Source organism: Humulus lupulus, chromosome 2 (genome assembly GCF_963169125.1).
Source record: "Humulus lupulus chromosome 2, drHumLupu1.1, whole genome shotgun sequence".
Taxonomy (NCBI): domain Eukaryota; kingdom Viridiplantae; phylum Streptophyta; class Magnoliopsida; order Rosales; family Cannabaceae; genus Humulus; species Humulus lupulus.
The window spans coordinates 40358502-40375888 of NC_084794.1; the positions used below are offsets into that span (position 1 = coordinate 40358502).

At 40.9% G+C, this 17387-nt stretch overlaps 1 non-coding gene across 1 annotated transcript; it reads right to left on the reverse strand.

Annotated features, from left to right (window-relative positions):
- Positions 1-989: 989 nt before the first annotated feature.
- On the reverse strand, positions 990-1096 carry LOC133820429 (small nucleolar RNA R71). Its single transcript, XR_009886839.1, has one exon. It is a non-coding gene; the product is annotated as a small nucleolar RNA R71 (small nucleolar RNA).
- Positions 1097-17387: the final 16291 nt, after the last annotated feature.

The window sequence follows — 17387 nt, forward strand, 5'->3', positions numbered from 1 at the left end:
ATATTCCTAGCTATTTTCCTCATTCATTTGACAAAGAATTATTCATTGATTTAGTTTAAATTACTTCCCTTTATTTTTCTAAAGTAATTTCCAATGTCTTAATTAATCACACCAATTTCAATTGTTTGCAACCCAAATTGTTACAGTTGATTTTTTTTAATACTTAGCTTAAAGCATCATTGAGGGGACGAAATCTGGTACTTGCTACTATATTACTTGTTGTTGATAGTTTACAGTTGCATTTAGCTTAATTTTACACAATAAAGTTTTGGTGTTGTTGCCAGAGATTGCTTAAAGTCAATTATTGTAAAGTTAATTATCTTGCAATTTGGTTTAAATTTTCTTTTATGCTAACTTGGGTGATTCTCGTACAAATTCAGGTTCACATAGTGTATGAACGAGAATCAAGACCCTGAACTACTTCCCTTTGATCCATAAATTGAGCATACATTTAGAAGAAGGCGAAAAGTACAAAAATAAAAAAGGGAAGTAGTAGTGATGGATGCTGAGCAAGGAGCTCAACATGGAGCTGCTCAAAGGGCAACAAATCTAGCAGGAGTTGCTCAAGAATGAGTAGCTCAAGGGGGAGTAGCTGCCAGTAATGGGCAAAATGTAGTTATTGTAGATGATGACAAAGATCGTGCTATTAGGCAATATGCTCTCTCCCTCTTCAACGAGCTAAATTTGGGCATTGTTACACCAGAAATTTAGGCCGCACATTTTGAATTGAAGTCAGTGACTCTTTCAAGCTGCCCAGAGTTACAGAGGATCCTCACCTTCATCTTCATCTTTTCTTATTCATTGAAGTGAGTGACTCTTTCAAGCTGCCCAGAGTTACAGAGGATTCCCTGAGACTGAAGTTGGCCCCATACTCCTTGAGAGACAGAGCAAGAACTTGGTTGAATTCTTTGCCATTTGATTCTGTGATTACTTGGCAAGAGTTGGCTGAGCGGTTTTTGATGAAGAATTTTCCTCCCACTAAAATTGCCAAGCTCCGCAATGAGATTACTTCATTTCAGCAACTTGATGAAGAATCTTTATATGAGGCATGGGAGCGGTTTAAGGAGTTGTTGCGCAAATGCCCTCACCGTGGCATTCCACATTGCATCCAAATTGAGACCTTCTATAACGGTCTCAATTCTCATACTAGAATTATGGTTGATGCTTCTGCGAACGAGGATCTTCTTCCTAAGTCCTATAATGAGGCATATGAAATCCTTGAGAGGATATCCAACAGCAACTATCAGTGGCCAAGTTCTAGATCATCTACAAGTAGAAAGGTGGCCGGTATTCATGATCTAGATGCCATCACTTCTTTGGCAGCCCAAGTTTCCTCTATTTCTAACACGCTCAAGACAATGAATATGGGGATGAATCAATCAATGGGCAGCCTAGGGAGACACAAATGGGGTAAATGGAGAACATTTCTTGTGTGTATTGTGGCGAGGGTCATACTTTCGACAACTGTCCTTCCAATTCAGCAGCTGTGTGTTACATGTGGAATCAAAATAGGAATGGTAATTATTCTAATTCCTACAACCCATCATGGAGGCAACATCCTAACTTTTCATGGAGTAATCAAGAGGCTGGCCCTAGCAATTCTTCTATGCCTCCAAGACCAAATTTCCCATCGGGTTATCCCCCACAAGCACCACAACAAAGGCCACAGCAACAAGCAATGTAATCCAGCTCTCTTGAGAACGTGTTGAAGGAGTGTATAGTGAAAAATGAAGCCATGATTCAAAGACAAGCGGTATCATTGAGGAACTTAGGAAACCAAGTTGGGCAACTAGCTAATGAGCTTAGAAATAGAACCCATGGTACATTACCAAATGATACCGAGAATCCAAAAAATGTCGGCAATGAACATTGTAAAGTCGTCACTTTGAGGAGTGGGAAAGAGTTGGAAAATAAAAAGACAAATTATGAGCATGAGGGTGAGCCCTCTTCATTCCAAATAAATGAGGAAATCCTAAAAAGATGCTGAAATTCCTATTGCACAAAAATCTTCCTAGAATGCTACAAGGATGATGCAGCAGTGTTACCCAGAAAGTTAAAATTCAAATCTCAATTTAAGAAATTTCTATATATGTTGAAGCAGCTGCATATCAACATCCCACTTGGGGAGGCACTTGAACAAACACATAATTATATGAAGTTCATGAAAGATGTTCCTACAAGGAAAAGAAGGTTGGGTGACTTTGAAACTGTGGCTCTAACCAAGGAGTGTAGTGCCCTTTTGCAAGACAATTTACCTCCAAAGTTGAAGGATCCTGGGAGTTTCACTATTCCATGTACCATTGGAAACAATTATTGTGGGATGGCTTTATGTGAATTAGGCGCAAGCATTAATTTGATGCCAATGTCTGTTTTCAAGCAATTGGGGATTGGAGAAGTCAGGCCTACTACAATTACTCTTCAACTTGCAGATAGATCTCTTGCTCATCCAGATGAGAAGATTGAAGATGTGTTGGTGAGGGTAAACAAATTATTATTCCCTGCTAATTTTATTGTGCTAGATTATGAAGTAGATATAGAGGTACCTATTGTTAGGAACGGTTTCCTAATACGCAGCAAAATGGTGGTGGATTGGCCCAGTGTACAACAAAATTTTTGTAACATATTTAAACTACCTTTAAATATGCGGATCCATTAATATTCATACATTATTCATACGCAAGTAAATAGAAAACATACCTCTTGATGCATATCAAGTGTCATTGCTATATTTTCGTAATTTGAATGAGCTTCTTATCTAGGCTGCTCCCAGGTATTCACACCAAGATCATCCACAACGCTCTCTACACCTCAAGAAGTGTGGGCACTTAGAGAATAAAGGGTGGTTAATTTCTTATTCTACTTGATGTACTCAACACATGAGATCAAGAGAATAAAGCCTGAAATTGGTTATGTATCCTTTCAGGGAGAGATTGAAAAGTATCGTTCTTTTTCACAGAGCGAATGACTTAAGTATTCTAATTATTTTTTGATAAGTCTTACTTAAAAAGAAAATATTTAAATTTAAAAAATAAATCTGTAACCAATTTACAATTTATCTTTCAATTAATTAATTATCTTATTAATGAAAATATCCAAAAACTAATTTTTGAATTTTTCATTAATTAATAAATTAAATAAATAAAATTAAAAACTCTATCCCTGAAAATTATGCAGTACACGCCACACACAGTCCATGGACTGTGTGTGGTCGTGTACCACCCTATATTTTAGGGATATTTGATTTTTCTATTTTTATTTAATTGTTTATTCAAAATACTTTGTGAGATAAAAATCTAACAACCTAATAACTAATTCAAATTTGAATTAAATATCTTTTTAACTAATTATCAAATATAATTAATTATTTGAGTAAATATCAATCTTTTAAATTCAAATCTAATTTGAACTTATCAGATTATTATCTTCCACTCAAATAAAGATATTTAATTAATTCTACCAATTAATTAAAACCAATAATAATTTCGAAATTAAATATTTAATTTATTATAATTTCAAAAATTATAATTAATTAATTATTTAATATAATTTCAGAAATTACAAAATAATTAAATACTAATTAATTTTGTTAATTACAACTAATTTGTAATTAATTAATTAATCACTATTATCACGTAATTGCATATTTGGCCCGAAGAACGAATTTCTTCTTAAATATGTCTTTCAACCATTTTCCCTTTATATCGACTCTTGCATTGAATAGTGTTGATGGACCTATAATTCCAAGCTCCAATAAATTTGAGATTATTAATTAAACTCTTTAATTAAATAATCTTAATTTATTAATATCATGATTATTCCACTATAAATATGAGACTCCACTCTTCTAAGTATAGACATTTCATTTACTGAGCACTTTATAAAATAGAGCGTCCATTGATATAATCATTACATACAAATTAACTCTCTAAGAATGACTCATAATTAATCAGGAATAAAATTACCGTTTTACCCTTTTAATTATATCTTTTTTCCTTAAGTACTATTGACTTTACTAGAAACGGTTAATTCATAACTAAATTATGAATTTGAGCTCAATATTAGTCCCAAAAGTCAACCCTTAAGAGAACCATTATTCAATCTCTTACGAGAAGGTATAGATTCCATATCTGTATACAATGTCCCTAACCATTTACATTAATGAGTTCCCAAAACAAAAGTTACTAGCCTGATCATTCTGAAAAACCCTATCGAGTGAATCAAAGAACTCATATAGCATAAACAGGAGTTCATAGTAACTTCAGGATTAAGATCTATTTTTATATGATCATCAGTTGATATAATTAATTAATAATTTGAAACGGTATTTAATTAAGTACTAATAAACATATCTGGTCCAGTTCTATATATTCTTTAATATATAAAGTACCTCCACTAAAGTTCCATACTACACTAGTGATCTGGATCTAGATCACATGTATTCATAATACTAGTGGATCGTACTTGCAGTAATTAATCTAAAGATTCTTTAACTTTATTTTACTACGAACTATTCAAGTTCATTTATCTCAAACACAATCCTCCCATACCAATACATGTTTGAGAACACATATATGAACTTAGGAATTTTTTCTGATATTTACATAATATTATCACAGAATAATATAGTCCATAAAATATATGCATAACAAATTCAATTTATTTATTTATTTCTTAAAACAATGTCTACTACATATGCTTTCAGGGGACAATTCCCAACAATCTCCCACTTTCCCTAAAGAAAATGAGGCATCTCTCTCATTCCCATGTTTCCTACATGCTCCTTAAAAGATTTCATTGATAAAGTCTTTGTGAAAGGATCTGCAAGATTAAGCTCTGAAGCTATCTTCATAACTGCAACATCTCCTCGACAAACTATCTCTCTTACCAAGTGATACTTCCTCTCGATGTGATTTCCCCTCTTGTGACTCAGTGGTTCCTTTGAGTTAGCTACTGCCCCACTATTTTCATAGTATAGGACTAGTGGCTTAGCAACATCTGGCACTACTTCTATATCGGAATAGAACTTTTTGAGCCACACAACCTCCTTAGCTGCTTCACAAGCTATTATATACTCAACTTCCATGGTGGAGTCTGCAATGTTGGTTTTTTTAATACTTCGCCAGACTACTACTCCTCCTCCAAGAGTAAACATTGATCCAGAAGTCAATTTTCGACTATCTCTGTCTGATTGAAAATCAGAACCAGTGTAAATAGTGGGGTTCAAGTCTCCACCTTAATATACAAGCATACAATCTCTAGTAGTTCTAAGATACTTAAGAATATTCTTCACTGCAATCCAATGACTCAATCTAGGATTGGATTGATAACAGCTGACTATCCCTACTGCATAAAAAATGTCAGGTCTTGTACACAACATGGAATACATTAGACTACCTACCACTGAGGCATAGGGATAATGTCTCATATCTTCCTCTTCCTGAGGTGTTTTGGGACATTGCTCCTTGGAAAGGAATACTTTGGAACGGGTTGGCATATCACCATTTTTGGAGTTTTGCATATTAAAACGTTCTAGCACCTTATCAATATAAGTTTCTTGAGACAGTGCCAAAGCTTTGTTCTATCTATCTCTAAGAATTTTAATGCCTAGAACATTCTTGGTTTCTCCCAAATCTTTCATTTGGAATTGTTTAGCTAACTAGTTATTTACCTTTGATAATGATGTTACGTCATTTCCAATCAGTAATATATCATCAACATAAAGAACGAGGAATACTACTACACCATCTTTGATTTGTTTATAGACACAAGGTTTGTCAATGTTTTGTTCAAAATTAAACATTTTAATTGTGTCATCAAATCTAAGATTCCAAGATCTAGAAGCTTATTTAAGTCCATAGATGGACCTAAGAAGCTTGCAAACTTTTTTCTCTTGACCTTTTACTTCGAACCCTTCTCGTTGAGACATGTAAATGGTTTCGTCAAGGTAGCCATTCAGAAAAGCTGTTTCGACATCCATTTTCCAAATCACATAATCCAAGCACGTAGAAATGGACAAGAGTATACGAATGGATTTTAGCATGGCTACAGGAGAAAAGGTTTCTTCATCGTCAACCCCTTCTTTCTATGTGTAGCCTTTGGCTACAAGCCTTGCTTTGAAAGCCTCAACTGTAACGACCCTAATTTTCTAATAAGGCTTAGGGCCTTGATTAGCGTGCATGGAGGGCAATAAGTGAATTATGGTTATAATATGTGAATTTATGTGAATATGTGATTAGAGATGCATGTTTAGTTGAATGAAATATGCATGTGGGCCCCGTTTGGATATTAGGGGATGTTTGTAACTTTAGCCGTTGAGGGCATAAATGTGATAAATGAGATAAGTGCGATATACTGGTGCTGTATCTGTGTAGCACGATTTGAGACAGTCCTTGGGAGTTGTTAGCCAGAAAGTCACAACGGGGCTGAATATCTGACTCGGGACGAGTCGAGGGTAATTCCGGGTATTAGATGTTTTATGGGGTTATCGGGTTATGGAAATAAATATTTGGAGATATATTTGAGGTTAGAATGTTTAGGAGAGAATATTGGCGAAATTTACCATTTTGCCCTCGGGGACGTTTTTGGCACCCCGAGCCTTGGAGTAACCTTAAAGACCTAAGTTAAATAAAACAAAACAAAGGAAGCACTTAGAAACTTGGAGAAACCAACCCAAACCTCTTCATTCTCTCTTTCTTTCTCTAAACCATATCAAGGGGAACTTTGAGGAGAGTAAGCTAGGAAAACTCAGAATTCAAGGCTGGAGCTTTGGAGAATTGAAGCTTGGAAATTAGAGGATTAGCTCAGGATTTAATTAAGCAAAGGTAAGCCTTTATCTTGATGAACTATATTGATTTTCTGCTGATATTTCCAGAGTTTGCATGTGAGTAAAATGGTGAATTTCTCTTGATTGTTTAGGTAATTTTTGGGATGAGTTTTGTTAGGTTTTGAAGCTAGGATTGCTCTGGAAATGTTGTGATGATTGAGTGGGATTGTTGGGTTGATTTTGGGATAAATTGGCTGGGTTTTCGTGGCATTAATGGAGGATTTTTCTGGGTTTGAAGGGTCGGGCCGTGGCATTGTTCCTGCTGAGCCGCGGCCCTCTGAAGCATGTTGGTGGCCTGGAAGAGAGGCGCGTCACGGTATGCCCTATGGAGCCGCGACTCTTAGTGCAATTTTGAGCTTTAAAGTGTGTTTAGGATTGGGAACTCAAAGGTTAAGGCTCAAGATGGATTTTATCACCCGGATTGATAGAATTCAAGGTCCCGGAGATTAGAATTATGGCTCGAAGTTATTAAATGGATTGGAACTTGATTGATGAATATTATTAATGCGTTGTGACTAGGGTTTCGGCGAGGCTCGGATTAGGGGACTGTGCTCGGGACATCGGTGCTTGAAAACTTGGGACACATGTAAGAAAACTACTGTTCCTGTAGAGCTTATATGCAGGGCAGGGCCCTATATGGTTGTGTTGCAGGGGGTAGCCCTTTGATTGAGTTTGTTCATGTTTAGTATTTGCTTTATTATGTTATGTTTGCAAATGTGTAAATGTTCGGCAAGAGCCGGGAACAGTGCAGGCCGAGATCGGCAAGGCCGGGAACGACAAGGGGCCGGGAACTGCGGTGAGCACGTGGAGTGCAAGGCCGAGTGCGACAAGGGGCCAAGGGCAGCATTTAGCACGTGGAGTGCAAGTTGTCAGGGTGAGACCCTAAAGGATACCTGGGATATCCTCATGGTGTGGACCGTGAACCCAGGGCCTGGTAAAGCGCCTGGGACGGCATGGTCGTATGTGTATAGCCTATTGATGGCTTGTTTATATGCTAAGTGTTTGATATGCATATGTTATCTGCTTGTGAGGGTTTTCTTGCTGGGCTTCAGCTCACGGGTGCTCTGTGGTGCAGTTAAGGCCAAGGGAAAAGTCGACCAACCATGAGTACGGAGAGAGTGAAGCGGCGCGTACATGTTTGGCCTACCTGGCTACCACGACCAAGGGTATTTTGGGAGATGATTGTACTAAACTTAGATTTTGTCGTCTAGTCGACTCTGCTTGTATTTATGTGTTGTAAACATTTCTAAACAGTGTTTTGGGATCCCAAATGTTAAACACTTTATGATTTTCAGTAAATGGAATCATCTTCAAAGTTTATGACCCTGTTTATGGTTTAATTACACATTTGTCTTAAAATCTCGATTAGCGAGTTAAATGTTTTAAACTCAGTTAATAACGGCTCTAAGGAAGTAGGGCGTTACAACTTGGTATCAGAGCATGAGCCAAGGTTAATGGTTTCTAGAGATTGACCGAACATGTACGCTCGTTGTCGGTGACAAGCTCGACTCAAGGTTGGTTGTTAATGATTGACTAATATGCTTGAATATGTGCTTGAATGCCCTGTTTGCTTGCTTACATAACATGATGAATGAGTCAACATATGCATGGTGCTAGGGCATGGCCCATTATGTGTTATATGCTATATGTATGTTATGTGGATTGTTTTTTATGGGTTGGGTGACGTGAATTGGGAGGTGGTTTTGGATGTTGTTATCATGCCTGATGAGCGGCGTCGTTGATTGCAGGCATACTTGCTGAGATGCCTCGACAATCATCTAGACTCCGTGGCAGTAAGACCGAGGATGATAACCAGGGTCAGGACCCTCCACCTGCCCCACAGAATTGGCAAGGGATGTTGCCGAAATGGAAGCAATACTGCAACGAACAGAGGAGGAAATTCGACAGTTGAGGTAGCAGGCCCCTCCACAGGTCACTGGGTTGCCAATTCAGCACGTTGTGGCGCCAGTGTTGGTTCAACCTGTTGTGGAGAACAGGTGGGAACCTTTATACGAGAGGTTTAGGAAGCAGCATCCTCCCACCTTTGAGGGTGGATCAGACCTTTGAGGAATGTGTTTATTATGACTTGGGAAGAGTTCATAAATATCTTCAACGAAAAATACTACAGTGTACCAGTCCGAGTTGCGAAGGTTGACGAGTTCATCAACCTGACTCAGAACCGGTTGACAGTTACTGAGTATGCTCTGAGATTTGATCGGTTAACAAAGTTTGGGCCAGATTTAGTGCCGACTGATGAGGTAAGAAGAGATTAATTTATATGGGGATAGAACGTTATGATCGCCCACGATGTATAGATCACCTTAGATCTAGAAACTACTACCTATGCTCAGGTTGTGGACAAGTCCCTTACTGCTGAGGGGGATGAGCACCAGATTTGGAAAGAGAGCATTGTTAGGCGCGATGCCAAGAGGGCAGTGCCTCCTTTTATTGGATCCAGTCAAGGTGGTGGCTCCAGTGAGCAGAAGATATAGGCCCCAGATTCTTTTGCTCCTCCTGTCTCGGATAGGAGGGCACGGGGTGTTTTTGGTGGTCGCCAGGGCAGAGGTGACAACTGGATGAGTTTTCCAGTGTGTCCACGGTGCAGACAACGACACCAGGGTGAGTGCAGGATTAGGGCCTGCTATGTCTGTGGGAGTGCCAACCATCTGAAGAGAGACTGCCCACAAGTCAGGAAAGAGGAGCCAAAGCAGAGCGACAGTCTCGCTCTTGCCAGAGTATTTACTTTGACTCAGACTGAGGCGGAGGCTAGCCCCTCGGTTGTGACATGTCAGATTTCTAGTGCTGAAGAGATAGGCCCCATATTCATTTGTGTCTGCTAGAGTGATAGATCAACTGTGTAGACCTAGTGTTGGTTTTTATTGATCAAATCGGAGATTATACGCAGCGGAACAACTATCAAATTGTTAATTTAATCCCATAAGATTTCTAGATCTACTTCTTCACATGCATGTATATATTGAATCCAAGAAATGAATAGAAAAAAATACCTCAGGTCCTTCCTTGCTGCTATCTTTGTATGGCAAAATCCTTGAGATCTCACACCAAGATCTTCCAAAATGTTCTCAGCACACAAAGAACGAGTGTGGGCTCGGTATAAAAATAATAGGCAAAATTTATTTATCTGATGTTCTCAACACATGAAATCTGATAAAGTTTGGACCTAGGTTTTGTGAAGAACAATGACTTTTGTATGTATCACTATTCTCTTTCTCTGTAAGAGATTCCAAGATATTTTTCTATCCCTGATGTTGACGCCGTTTTTCGTCAAACAGTGAAAGAAGAGCACATAAACAATAGTTAATAATGGCCAATTGAAATAAAACAATGTAAACACCCGATTTTTACGTGGTTCAGCAGTTAAATCTGCCTAGTCCACGAGCTTTTGTTATTAAACTCAAGATTATCTCTAGGAATTCTTCAAGAATGAATTCTCCAGAGTTTTCTCTCAAGGATCAGAATTTCGGTCCTTTACAATGGTGCATGGCCTCTCTATTTATAGAGAAGGCTGCAGAATACTATCCCACATATTTTGGGTAGTTACTCTTTTTGTATAAATAAAATAAATGGCTTTAAATGCCTATATTCAGATATAAAAGGAAATGTCCCCTGAAGACCAGGAGACGTATAACTGACCAAATAATATCCCACGATTCTAGGGGATTTACAATAATAAATGAGGATTACATCTCATATTTATAACACTTGTAGATATTCAAGGTGGTTATCGCGTATCTCTAAGGTTTTAGCCTCCCAGGTTTCCCGTCATCTATCGAGCTAGGAATATCTCCCGAGGCCACATGGCTTTCGAGATCGTACGTGCATCGCGCTCGGGACCCCTGATCCGAAGTCGTCCCTGAAGATGAGTGTGTTCCCGGAGCTATCTTTCGAGATCATGAATACTTCGAGGTCGTCTATATCCTGCAAGCTCGACATAAAATCCTGGAGCATGTTTCCATCCTTATGAGTCCACTTATTTGCGAATCCAACTTTCGAGGTCATAATTAACATAGCTCGAAATCTGGGTGTAACATCTTGCCCCCTCAAAAGTATTTGTTCGAATCCTAAGAGAAGAAAACTTTTGAACTACTATCTTTGAGAACTGTACCGTCATACACTCTTGAAAATGGACACGCGTCAATTGGGTATTGCTCATTGTTGGTACTTGAGTACCTTGGAAACACGCCCACGATCGTCCGTCTGACACCTTTTCGGCGCCATCTTGTCATTGATCCCTGACCGTTGGATTTTGCAAGGATTTTGTTCAATGTTCCAGATTAATTCCTTTTCCCCACCTATATATACAAGACCTCGCCCTTCGTCTTCATTTTTACCTTCGTTCACCAAAAGCAAGAAAAGAAAAAAAATGAAACCAGAGACCTCTTTGTAAAGTTTTCAATATGTGCATGTTTTCTCGCCCAAAGAAACAGAGAAATCCTGGTCTGTTCGATTCCGTGAGTTCTTATTTGCAACCTCTTCTTCAATCGACAATCTCTCTGCAATCGCCATTATTGTGTAAGTATGCAATCTTTGTTTCCCATTTTGTTATTTTTTATTCAAATTGTTCTTGCTGTGTATGTGTATATACTAGTTTACATCCTTAGCATAATACGATAGGAGGTTTTGATCCGATAGACTCTTATGCTTTTTAGACTTCCATACTGGATTTACACCACTGGCTTATACCCAATTTTCATACTTGAGTGAGGTTCCAATTTTCTGGGTTTTGAAAAAAAATTTAGGCGACGTTTCTTGTACACCAAGTTTTTGGGTAAAAACATGGGCCTTGATAAATGCACGAAACCCAAAGTTGCCTTTCTTGGTTAACCGCCACTCTCTTTTCCCTTGATTTTCGGGATTTCCAAAATACTTTCCACTCTCCTTCCTCTCCCGTGGAATGCACGCCCTGACTCTTCAATAAGGGTCTTAATATTCAACTTGTTTTGCTCCCTGACCCCGAGCTCGTAAGTTCGAGTTCAGAACTCTTGCATGCATGGCCCTCACCATTTTTTCTTTCTCGTTAGATGTCACAGAATCTGGAAATACGGTGGGGGTCGTTGCTGGCACTCCCTTACGAGCCAAAATCTCCGAGCCCAGAATCGCTATTCGCCCGTAATCAACGTCGGATAAGAGAATACGAGCTTGCGCGCGAGCAAGAGGACATTCGAGCTCACTACAGCCGCCAGATTGACGAGGTCATAGAGGGGAAAAGGAGAGTTCTTCGAGAGGCCCTCTATCCGGAATTCAATTCAGGTCCTAGGTCGATTCCTCTCGATCCTTCGTTAAAGGTTACTGTCGCGTACCATCCGGGAGACCTCAAATTCTCACTAATGGGGGAACCTTCCTCCTCGCAGCCGGGGAGAGAAATGTTTGAGGCCGAGCACTACTGGAGCTCGGTTACCACAACTAGCCAGATAAGTGACATCCTGGCTTTCCACGGCCTTAGTCTATCAGGCTCCCTGAAGTGTCGAGCTCCGGCCAACCATGAACGGAGCTGTTTCACCGCTGGGGGCCGCGACGCCAGTTTGAAATATGCGGCTTGGAGCCAGGAACACATGAGGGCAGGAGCTCTGTTGCCCTCGAAGTCTTTCTTCAAAGACTTCACCGACTTCGTTGGGTTGGCTCCATTCCAACTCAACACCAACTCTTACAGGGTACTGTCTGCCCTGAGGTCCTTATACCACGAGATGGGGTGGAAAGGACCTTCGCCTCAAGAGATCTTGTATCTCTTTTGTCTGAAAAGTAACCCCTCCCGAGCTCGGGGAGGGGATGGATTTTATTACCTTTCGAGCTATCCCAAGGAGAAGAAGGTCTTTGAAGATCTTCCCAATCATCCGCCCGATTTCAAAAGGGCCTTCTTCTGAACATATGGTCTGTCCCCATCTCGGAATTATTCGTTCAGGCGGATTCGTAAGTATTCTTGTTATCTTAGACCCGTACTTAGTATAAATATGTTTTCTTTCAGCCAATTTTCAGCGTCCCACTCCCGACGATACAATGAAGGAGCATAGAGAGACCCTGCTCCAACTCCCACATGGCAAGAGGTCTCTCTTATACCTTTTACACGAGGAGAGGCTCCGAAAGTGTGGACTTTTGGGAGAGGTCCAATCCACCTTTGACTGGTCCAACAAAAAATATGAACACTGGGAGCAGGTCCCCCTGGCCACAGGCGCCCTCCCTCCGAGGAGAGACACGAGGCCACTACTTCCAGTTCGCCAAAGGAGTCCGCAGTCGGGAAATGAGGCTAATGATGAAGCCTCAAGCTCAGATTCAGATGAAGGTAAAGTCCTTCCTACCTCGAGAATGTGGTCCTTGACCTTACTAAAACACAGGCCCAATAGGTTAGTCTTGTGCCCACAGGATAGATACCACTTCTATATATGGAGTTGGGTAGATGACTGTGTCCATAGGTTTGATAGTGGGCTCGGGAAATACGACACCATGTACACCATGGACGAGATGTGGAACGGGATAGCCGTTCAGTATGGGACCAACGAATATAGGGACCTCTTGAGGTTATCACCCGCATATAGGGAAGGCACTCCCCCCGCCTCCTCTGAAGACGGGGGAATTTCATGGTCCCCAAGTTCGAGCTCGGGGGAGAGTTCCAGTTAGGTTTTTTCTTTACCTGGTTTCCCTCTCTTTCCAAACTTATTATCATTGTCTAACTTATTGGAACTGCGCAGGTGCCATGAATCCCGACCTCGACGTTGTGCTCTTTAGCGATGGGGGAGCTGGCGCCCAGAAGAGCAAACGTCCGAGAAAACCACGGAGGTCCGACCGACCATCCAAGGTATCCAGACGCCAAGAGACGACCCCCACGGCCCAGACTACTGTGAGCATAGCCACGGAACCAACTGTCCAGGTTGATGCGTCTGGCTCGACCGTGCCCATCTCGCTTCCTCCGACAGAAACTCAAATAACAGTTGTTCGGCCCCCGAAGAAACCTTCTACCTCCAAGGTTCAGCTGCCGACGGCCCGAACTCATATTGAGGAGTTCATGCTCGATGGCGCTGCTGGGACAGAAGGAGCTGTGCTCAGCTCGGATGTCCTTTCTCGAGTGGGTCAGAGCTTTTCTGGCTTCGACGCTGACCACTGGGACCTCGTGGGCAAGGCCTCGGACTGCAATACTCTTTATGATAAGAGTATCGAACTCACCGCCGCGGTAGCCTTCGCAACTCTATTTTAAATATTTGTGCCTCAGTTCGCAATTCTGATTCGTTCTTTGTGTTTCAGGCCCTTGTCGTTTCGGCACAGCTCAACTATAAGCTGACCAACGAGGTGCAAACGAGCATGTCTCTGGCCCAGAAATTGAAGGATCTCGAGCTTAAGATGGCTGACGAGCTCAAAGACTCGAAGTCTGAACTTGAAAAAATGAAGACCCGTCTCGAGGAGCTAGAGAAGTCGAATGCCGAGCTCGAGAAGGCCAATGCCAAGCTCGAAGAGGAGAAATCTGCCACCTTCGACTTCATGGGGAGCGAGAAGGCCTGCCTCCTGGACGAGTATAAGCAGCAGAAGGAGAAAGCGGTCGACCAAGCCATGTACAAACTTTGGGCTGATAATGCCGACCTCGATACCAGCTTCCTGGGCCCTCTCGAGGCCACATATGTTGAGCGGTGGAATGCCCGTCTTGAGGCCAGTGAAGCTGCTCGAGAGGCAGCTCAGAAGGATAGTCATGCTATTCGTCCTGGGGGGTCCAGTGCTATTGATGCTGAGAAGGCCAAGGAGACTCCTCTTCCTTAAATCTGATCTCGGGGAAATCGTTTATTGGGGTTGCGTCCCCCTATTTTTGTAACTATCTTAATTTATGCCCACGGGGCTGATACAATTTCTTTAAATATTACTCACATGTGCTTTACATTTCTTGGTTCGAAATATTTTTCACAGTTTTTATGGATGAATCATTTATGTTTATTTATTCATACAAACATATCGTGGATTTAGGTTCGAAGCTCAATGCATTCATGCATAGTTTGTTCAAATTATCCGCTTCCGACCTCGTTATTGTTCAAAGTCGGGTATTACTTTAACCATGAACCCAAAAGTACTTATATGGTATGTAATGTGAATGATTTGGTTATATATTTTTTTGTTTAGTCACTTTTACTCATCCTCGGTTTTTGCTCCGAGGTTAAGAGTTCGAAACTATTTTTCTTTAACATATTCCAGCCTCGATCTCGACTTGTTTCGCAATAGGTTTAGGTTCCTATTTATCATCGATTAATTTTTTGGCTAGTTTGTTCCAAACCTGTTAAGTTTGCACATCTGGTTAACTCCAAACGTTTTAGGTTTTTGGTAGTTCGGTTATGTCCGAACTATCTAAGCTCGTATACTTGGTTATCTCCAAATACTTTATGTTTTTGATAACTCGGTTATGTCCGAACTATCTAGGCTCGCGTATTTGGTTATATCCAAATACTTTATGTTTTTGATAATTCGGTTATGTCCGAACTATCTCAGCTCGTGTATTTGGTTATATACAAATATTTTTTCTTCTTGATAATTCGGTTATGTCTGAACTATCTCAGCTCGTGTATTTGGTTATATCCAAATATTTTGTATTCTTGATAATTCGGTTATGTCCGAACTATCTAGGCTCGCGTATTTGGTTATATCCAAATACTTTATATATATATATTTTTTTGCATATGTTATTTTATTTTTTAAGCTGATGGTATATGTACCAATGATGCCCCCTTAATATCCTATGAGTGTTACCATAGGTTATTAAATTAAGAGAGATTGCAAAAATGAAAAGAAATAACATATTTGAACGAAATGGAACTTTTATTTGATGGTATTCAAAAACAAATAAGCTAATACAAATAGAAACTCATGGTTATGGGCAACACTTTTCCTATACTACTGATAGTAAGGTCTAAGGTGTTTGCCATTCCATGCTCGCGGTACTAGGCTCCCGTCCAATCTCGCAAGTTTGTACACACCAGGTCGGATGACTGACTCTATCTGGTATGGTCCTTCCTAGTTCGGTCCGAGCAGCCCGGCTGCGGGATCTCGAGTTGCCAAGAAAACGCGTCTTAACACCAGATCTCCCATTCCGAATTTTCGATCTCGAACCCTCTTGTTGAAATATCTGGTAGTTCGTTGCTGGTAGGCAGCGTTTCTCAGATGGGCCTCTTCTCTTTTTTCTTCAATCAAGTCTAAGGTCTCCTCGAGCTGAGTATGGTTTGAACTTTGGTCGTAGGTCTGAGTTCGGATCATTGGGATTTCGACTTCTATGGGCAACATTGCCTCGCAGCCGTATGCTAGAGAGAACGGGGTATGTCCTGTCGAGGTCCGAGCCATTGTCCTGTATCCCCAAAGGACTTGTGGCAATTCCTCGGGCCACCGTCCCTTTGCTTCCTCCAACTTTTTCTTCAGAGAACTCTTGAGAGTTTTGTTCACATCTTCGACCTGGCCATTCGCTTGAGGGTGAGCCACTGATGAAAAACTTTTTATTATACCGTTCTTCTCACAAAAATTGGTGAATAGGTCGCAATCGAACTGAGTTTTGTTATCGGATACGATCTTCCTCGGTACTCCATATCGGCACACGATGCTCTTTACAATGAAATCAAGGATCTTCTTCGAGGTTATGGTTGCCAATGGTTCAACCTCTGTCCACTTTGTGAAGTAATCCACGACGACTACAGCATATTTCACTCCGCCTTTGCCAGTTGGGAGAGAGCCGATGAGGTCGATGCCCCATACCGTGAAAGGCCATGGGGATGTCAACATGGTCAGCTCGGATGGTGGGGCTCGGGGTATCGTGGCGAATCTCTGGTATTTGTCGCATTTCTTCACATAATCGAAAGAATCCGTTTTAATGGTTGGCCAGAAATATCCCTGGCGTATTATCTTCTTTGATAGGCTATGCCCCCCGGTGTGATCTCCGCAGAACCCTTCATGGATTTCTTTAATGATTTTCTTAGCTTCGGGAGGGGTTACGCACCTGAGTAACGGCATAGAATATTCCCTTCGGTATAGCCTTCCATCCATAATTGTGTAACGGGGAAGTTGATACATCAACTTTTGAGCTTGGCTCCGATCTTTTGGAAGAACTCCGTTTTCGAGATAATCAACTATGGGGGTCATTCAGGTCGGCTCTGTTTCGATCATACACACATGTTTCTCTTCTGGCTCGTTAATGCTAGGTGTTGATAGATGTTCTACGGGCACAACATTCAGCTCTTTGTTTTCGAGGGACGTGGCGAGTCGAGCTAAGGCATCTGCATTCGAGTTCTGCTCGCGGGGAACTTGTTCGATTGTATAGAATTCGAAACACTCTAACGCGGATTTTTCCTTTTCCAAATAAGCTGCCATTCTCGTGCTGCGAGCCTGATATTCTCCCAAGATTTGATTAACCACGAGCTGGGAGTCACTGTAGCAATGTATAGCTTTAGCTTTGAGCTCGTTAGCTATATGAAGTCCCGCGAGTAAAGCCTCGTATTCGGCCTCATTATTCGATGCTTTAAAGTCAAATCTTAGGGCGGAATGAAATCTGCTTCCTGCGGGGGTAACCAAAATGACCCCTGCCCCTGCTCCA